The sequence below is a fragment of the Vigna unguiculata genome, chromosome 11 (assembly GCF_004118075.2).
Source record: "Vigna unguiculata cultivar IT97K-499-35 chromosome 11, ASM411807v1, whole genome shotgun sequence".
NCBI lineage: Eukaryota > Viridiplantae > Streptophyta > Magnoliopsida > Fabales > Fabaceae > Vigna > Vigna unguiculata.
Window position 1 is genome coordinate 14,072,565 of NC_040289.1, and position 6,988 is coordinate 14,079,552.

General features: G+C 30.4%; 1 non-coding gene across 1 annotated transcript; it reads right to left on the reverse strand.

The window, feature by feature from the left end:
• Nucleotides 1-4,781: 4,781 nt before the first annotated feature.
• Nucleotides 4,782-4,862, reverse strand: TRNAL-AAG. The gene has a single exon. It is a non-coding gene; the product is annotated as a tRNA-Leu (tRNA).
• Nucleotides 4,863-6,988: the final 2,126 nt, after the last annotated feature.

A 6,988-nucleotide genomic window follows, 5' to 3' on the forward strand; every position in this document is an offset into this window, starting at 1 on the left:
TCCAAACAAATTTAAAAAATAGTGCTAGCGTCACACACCGATATTTGTTACAGTTTTACTCATAGTGTTTTCTACAAATGTTCAATTAAGGTGATTCTATTTGGGTTGAAAAATAGACTTAAATATCTTTAATTTTAGTACTAATACATTATTGTTGGAGCCCTAAGATGTTTGCACTTCATATTCGAAAATCAAAATGATTCCAACATCCATAACAATTTACTACTCTATGTCTTCTCACTATTTTATTTATTACCTTTTCCATAAATAGCCAAATGAGCTTATTCTTTTTGGGTTAGAAACTAGACTTTAAGAGATTTAATGTCAATACTCGTACGCATTTTTTATGTTGGAAGATGAACCAAAATTTACTAAGCTAGAGATAAAAACAACAAAACTAATTCAATTATAGCTAGAAGAAGCAATGCATTCACAAAAACGTTCATACACATCATGTTTCCACAAAATAACAACAACTACCATGCCTCCAAACCCATACATGATCAACCAAACCTCAAACCCATCATAGAAAACATTAATTGTCATAACCCATATGAAACATCATATGATACTACAATGATAATAGTAGAAAAACGAAAATTGTTTTCAAATTTGTGAAAAGGACATATCATACCACCAATACCACTATTCAAAAGAAGAATTTGTGTTCAACCATGCACAACCCATAGAGATATCAACACAAGCTTAGAAAAACTATTCAAAAACACAAGAACAGCTAAGGTTGGTTCCCCTTACGTTGAGTCCTTGATCAAAAAGCTCTTCTTCAACAGAAAATTTCTTGCTCTACCAAGGTGTTATTTCTTCCATCCTTATTCATATCCTGCCTTCTAAGAACGTTTGACCACTATTTTTCGCAACTGACGTGCCCTCCTCTCACTTACAATGTGTCTCTAAAATTCAGCAGTAGTCTTTTGTTCTTTCTCTAAACTGAAGTTAGTCATTCCCTCCTTTAGGCTTTCAACCCATAAAAAAAATTGACGTAGCTAAGGTTCGAACCCACATCCTTAAAGGATTACCAAGCACTTCATACCAACAAGCTAACACATGTTTCTTCTCAACCACAATCACAAACAAGCACTACAATACAAAATCACATATAAGCATACTTTTAAATTAATTACTTAAAATAAAATGCACATACAGGAATTGCACACATGAACCTCAACCTCAACCAAAGGCTCTCAACCAACTACGCTACACTTCACTTTTATTTATGTCATTACTTATTAATTTAAATAATATTCTTCACATCATATCACCACTCTTGGAAATATAATTATTTTTCCTAGGTCTTACAATATTCGCTGGCAAACTACTTCCAATACCAATATTCCAAAACCAAACACATCAAACATAGTTGATGTTATTATTGTTCGAATCACTTTAGAACAATGTATGTATCCTTTGTCCCAATGATTCTTGTGCTGACAACATGTCCATGATGATCATGGATACGAGCCAATCCAAAATCTACTAGCCTTGCATTCATGTCCTCGTCAAGAAGAACATTGCACGCTTTAATGACCCCATGCAGGTACAGAATCCCTGTGGGTACATTTTTTCAAAACTTGAATTCTCTATTCCCATGCCAACATCATTCTCTCTTCACACTTAAATATCCTTATGTCCAAACTTTCCTTGCTAATGAAGTGACAAACATGAATCAAATTACCCCTTTATTTTTTGCACCAACCTTTCAATCCTACTAAATTTTTGTGCTACATTCCACCTAGAATTGAAATGTTAGCCAAAAACTCTTTCATCCCTTATTCCCTTTCTTGAGGGATTCTTTTCACTATAACTTTTGCTTCATGTGAAACCTCTTTATACATTGTCTTGTTCCCTCCAACAACAACTACATTCTCTTTGGAAAACCCTGTTGTTGTTGCATAAATATCATGGAAACAAATTCTATAAGACTAATACTCCAATTCACAATCCTCAACTTCTTCTAGTGTCTTGCGTCTTCATAGAATGAAAAAAGCTACAAAACCACAACCAATGATTAACACACACAAAATAATGCTCACACCTACAACCAAAAATCACCCTTTGGAAAACCACCTTTTATGATCTACAAACGAAGCCACATTTTTTGTCACCAAAGCATCAACCATTGAAAAATTTGAATTACTAAAACTTTGAGGAAGAATCCTACTACTATCTACTAACTTCCCTATATTATTGCATTCTTATGGTCAATAAGAGCAATAATGTTATCTTAAACTAGAAGAATACATGCAAGTGTCATACCACTATCAATCCATCTTTAACAATGTTATATTGTGGAAACTATATCGCAAAGTTTTAAGTATAAAAATAAACAAAAAAAAAAAATTAAAATGAGTTAATGATGAGGTCAAATAAATCCTGCATTCACATCCTCCAAAATTCCAATTTTCCTACACTACTAAACAAAAAATATATATAATTATACAAGAGAGAAAACGACATAGATGAATCTTGATTTGAGAAGGAAAATGCACACATGTGAAAGTGAAGTTGTAACGAACCTCCGAGTAAGCCACGAATCGAAAAAGAAATTACGAACATGCCCAATTGTTGTGAACTAGCTAGATAAACACAAATCATTGAAGAAGTTACCGTGAACCCATGACGTAAAGACCCACAAGCATTGAACCCCCAAAGCAACTAATCTCAAATACACGACAGATACGGAAGCAAAATGCATTGCCTAATAAAAAATCTCTTTACAAAAACCAAAATCTCACCAAGAGTAACACAAATAAGTGATTTAGGATGCGAGAAATTGGGAAAGTGGAAAGCAATTTAAAAAACTCAAAGAGTGCAAAGTAAAAGCATTACCAATTGGAAGTTGTGCTTAAGAGATACGAAATCATAAAGTGAAAATTTTGTCCTGTGATCGAGAGATAAGGATTTGAAAGAGATGGAACTCTAGGTTTCGCGAGCACACTACTCATAAATTGAGTATACAAAAAATAGAAGAGAGAGAAGATAAAAAAGAATAAGGTGGCAAGGTGAAATTTCAAGGTGCTTCACTAAAAACCATTGAGACTTTCCACGAGTTTAGAAAAACGCTATTATGCATTTTTTTTCCGAAGGTTATTAAACCTCTCCTAACCTTTGGTAAAATTAGATTTTGTTGTAATATAAGGTTTGTAGTTAATGATAGTATGAAAGTTAGTTGTTTAGTTTTATGCATTTATATAATTATTTTTGTTTAATTAGTTTGTGGGATAGTGAAAAAAAAGTGTAAATTTGACTTCAAAATAAAAGAAGACAAAGTTAATGATGAAAAATGAAATTAAATTTGAATATGAAAGTTAAATAATATGGATACCCATGTCTATTATTGTCTTTTCAATTCCGAATTTTTGAACTCTAAGTTGAATTTGGACATTATATGACAAGCACTACACTAAAACCATACCATCTCCTTCTTAACCATCTATATTTGACCGAACCCAAAGAAACTTGAAGTAAATTTTTAGCATACGTTGAGGTTGGATTAGTAACTAGGTAATGTTGGATAAATAAAATTAAGTAAAATGGACAATTGCGATCAGATTTGGATAATGGGTTGGAATTTGATGGATACCCGATTCAACACGAATTTATATTTTAATAACTATAAATTTGTAAATATATTTTGCTAAAATTTAATGGTAGGTTATATAAAATCATAGTCCATTATTAAAATTATACATGTCATTTTTTAGTTAAAGATTCACTATATTTATATCATTTATTCAAAATAAAAAAATTATTAAAAAAGTTAATTTAATATAAATTCGTAATTTGAAAAGTCAGACCGAATCAACCCACATCCCGAACAACTCGAAACAGATTAACCCGATAAATTAAATGATTGGATATAAATTTTAAATTATTATGTTCGGTTTATACTAGATTGGTCATGTTGGATCCGAATCCAATCCATCCTAATTGATGCTTACCCGTAGTTGTTCTTATATAAGTCAACGACAGATCTTCAACAAATATTTTGAGGTATCGAAATCTTTATATAAATGTGTAAAAAAATTATGGGGTGCCAAAATATATAAAATATATAAAAATTTTAAATAAATACTTAAAATTATATTTTAATTTATTTATATATATATGGGTGGTGGGGCACAATCCCTATGCCTCTACTAAGATTTCTCAATGATATCAATTATCATACGTATATTTAAGTGAGGCGTGAAGTATGCTTAAGTTCCTTATCCACTACAATCAACAAAGTCCCGTGATATTAATTCATTACTTGAAAAATGAAAAGATATGTTATAAGATGTAAATAATTTTTTCTTAAACACCGTCCACAACATAAGGATGAGTAACATATTGCGTAATTGTACTTGACACACTTTAGTGTACATATTGTATCATGATTATAGCCCAATTCCATTAAAGAAGCCTTCTATTAATCTATTCATGATTTTTTTGTAGATCATTGAATAACTCATAGTTATTATTTCCTATTGATGGCGAATTTCGATAAAATTTGTTGTCCTGATCGATGTGATATTGCTTTATCATAATCATAATAGTCTTCTTTGTATTGAAGCAGGTCCATTTTGATAGATTAAATATAATATTTTAGCCTACTCAACTAAATCACTGAAATTGTTGGATATACCAATATATCCATGTGCCACATATAAAAATAATATGGAAAAATGTTTTTTTGTGTAGTGGGAGAAATAGACACTAAGTAGTAAAAACACATACCTTTTAAGTATTACTAAGTATTTTTTTGTTGGCAAAATTATTTTTGTTGAGAGTGGGATTTGAACCCACGCCCTTTCGGACCAGAACCTTAATCTGGCGCCTTAGACCAACTCAGCCATCTCAACTCTGATTTTAAATCTCAACTTTGGGTTTCACAATTGTTCTTGATTGTGGTTTTGTCATGTAAGAATTCAAAAGTAGAGTTCGTAATGAAAGTTGAACAATTTCTATATGGAATAATAACACTTTGCAATTGCTACGAAAACTTTATATATAACCTTATTCAGCATTAATTAATATTAAAATGTGATGGCCTTGATTTTGATTGATGGATATCATCTTGAGGCACAAGTATATGGTATGGTCGTGGTTTAAAATCAGAGTCACAATTACTCCATCAAATTAAATACAAAGTTCCACTTTTTATTAATAACATTCAATTTCTCATCAAATTTTTCATCCAAGTATACATTTGGTCATAATTTTAAAAATTATAATAAAACAAGAACTGAAACTTAGATTTTCTTTAAAGTTTTCTACACTACAAAAAGAAAAGTACAAATAAGCATATTTGAACATACCTGGAACTCTCTAACCTACAAATACTCCTCTTAAATATAAGAGAATCATAAAATAACTAAATCCAACCAAACATCAATTCATCAATGAGTTAAACCAAAAATGGAGTTTAGAATTAATCCAAGGAACTTTAATTTTAGTATCTATTTTCCTTTTGATTACTCATGGAAACTAAAATAAAAGACGGGGGAAACTGTACAATTTTCTATCTAGTCTAAAATGACAACTAAAACTAATGCAAAGAAGCTGAATAATGCAAATAGATAAGATAAAATTCTGACAATGTTCACACGATATGTTATAAACAAAATGCTAGACTCAATGCATAATTGGTGTTATAATGATGTATGATGAATGGTTTTGATCCTAATTATGCCTCAAACAAGGTAAAAATGCATATTACGTAATTATTTGGTAAAATGACTACAAGAAACCCTAACTTTCACTAGGTGTTTGATGACATGCCTATATAAGATGAAACTACGAATTATGCAAAAACTGAAGAATGGAACCTATTTCAATGATTCTTACTATGCAAGAGATGTATTTAGAAGTATCAAAATACCCAAAAATCTGCAATTCACTATCCAAACCAATATTTGACAACAAAATAGACTAAACTGGTTTATCAAGTTTTACCAACAAATAGGTTTATGCACAAAATGGGTCTGAATGCAAAGCAATGCATGAGCTGAAATGAATAATTAAACATATCTTAAATGATGGCAATTAACTTCTAGAACACAAAATTACTCAAAATTAAAAATGCAGAATCAAATCCCTAATTATACCTAAACTAGAAAACCCAACTTCTAAGAATGTGTAAGAATTGGAAAATATGACACTAAGAACAGACTTAATAATGAAAACATGATTCAAATATAGAAACAACGAGGAAACAACATTTAAAACTTGAATTAAAACACAGAAAATAAAAATCCCATGTAAAACTAAAGCATGAACGATGGTGGGAAAAATAACAGAAAAACCTTACTTAATAAAAACACTAAAACATTTCAAAAACATCAATTTCAAAGTAAAATAAGTTTTATAGTTGGAAATCAGAAAATGGGTTGCAAAAACTAAAAAGGTGTAAAATGGGTTTCTAAGTTAGAGTCAAAACTTGAGTTATGATCAATTAAATTTCAATCTTTCCTGCCAACAATTCAGTTCTTAACCATTGAATTAAAGTGGTAACTTTGTACTCCTTAAAACTCAATCTTGAATCCAAAAATCAAGTTCAGTTTAAGTGCAAAGATAAAAAAATCACTTGACCATTACCCAACAATATGCCTCTAAAACAGAATTGGAAAATGGGTTTTGCTTCATCGTATGAAAATTATAAAATGCATAAATTGTAAATGGCAATGTGAATTTAAAAATACATAACTAGAAATTGTAATGAACTGAATGTAAATGAAGAACAATAAAATTGGGCAAAAAAGAGAGATTGAATTACATTAAAACTATGAAATAAAACTTGGTTCAAGTTTACAAACACTATGAAGTCATGGTTGTTTTTGCTCACATTGTAGTTTGAACAACCAATAACTTCTAAGTAAAATGCTTTCCCAAACTCAAAAACTAAAACTAAAGAGAACTACGAATGAATGATGTCTAATAATTGTCTTTTTTCCCAAGTTCTGTCAAGGCCTATTACAAAGGCAGAAAA